Source organism: Etheostoma spectabile, chromosome 2 (genome assembly GCF_008692095.1).
Source record: "Etheostoma spectabile isolate EspeVRDwgs_2016 chromosome 2, UIUC_Espe_1.0, whole genome shotgun sequence".
In the NCBI taxonomy this organism is placed as follows: Eukaryota; Metazoa; Chordata; class Actinopteri; order Perciformes; family Percidae; genus Etheostoma; species Etheostoma spectabile.
The window spans coordinates 21,722,120-21,722,541 of record NC_045734.1 but is presented as its reverse complement, the minus strand read 5'-3'; the positions used below and the strand labels follow the sequence as shown (position 1 = coordinate 21,722,541).

At 38.4% G+C, this 422-nt stretch overlaps 1 protein-coding gene and 1 long non-coding RNA gene across 2 annotated transcripts in view; one reads left to right on the top strand and one right to left on the bottom strand.

Annotated features, from left to right (window-relative positions):
- LOC116700215 (complement C3-like) overlaps window positions 1–422 on the top strand; it is a 30,112-nt gene that overhangs the window by 10,138 nt on the left and 19,552 nt on the right.
- LOC116700323 (uncharacterized) overlaps window positions 215–422 on the bottom strand; it is a 95,236-nt gene continuing 95,028 nt past the window's right edge. The window contains exon 3 of the long non-coding RNA XR_004334624.1: window positions 215–226. This is a non-coding gene — a long non-coding RNA (uncharacterized LOC116700323). The remainder of the gene's footprint in view (window positions 227–422) is intronic.

The window sequence follows — 422 nt, the reverse complement described above, 5'->3', positions numbered from 1 at the left end:
ACTTATGCCAATAATCAACATAATATTGTCATATTTATTGATAACCCACAGCAATGCTACACAAGCATTTATTTGTCTAAAACAGTTCTCCTATATGCAAAAATAAACATAACAAACATTATAACTCATATAAAGCACATACTATATATATTTCTTCAAAAAAGGCCCAAATACATGCCAAATCTCAAACCAGTGAGGCCAGTATCCTCTATAAAACAGTAGATATCTAACTTGTCTGCTATAGCATCTTTGATAGCATACTAGACTACTTTGACTGGGAGGATTGACCTCTTTCAGCCTCCATACTCTTTGGGTGACGTTGTCTCCCATATGTGGGCATACTGTTGGCTTCACTTCCCTAAACACAGGGAGCAGACACGGAGCAGCGGGAGCTAGCGGCATAAATGAGCAAAAACGCGATG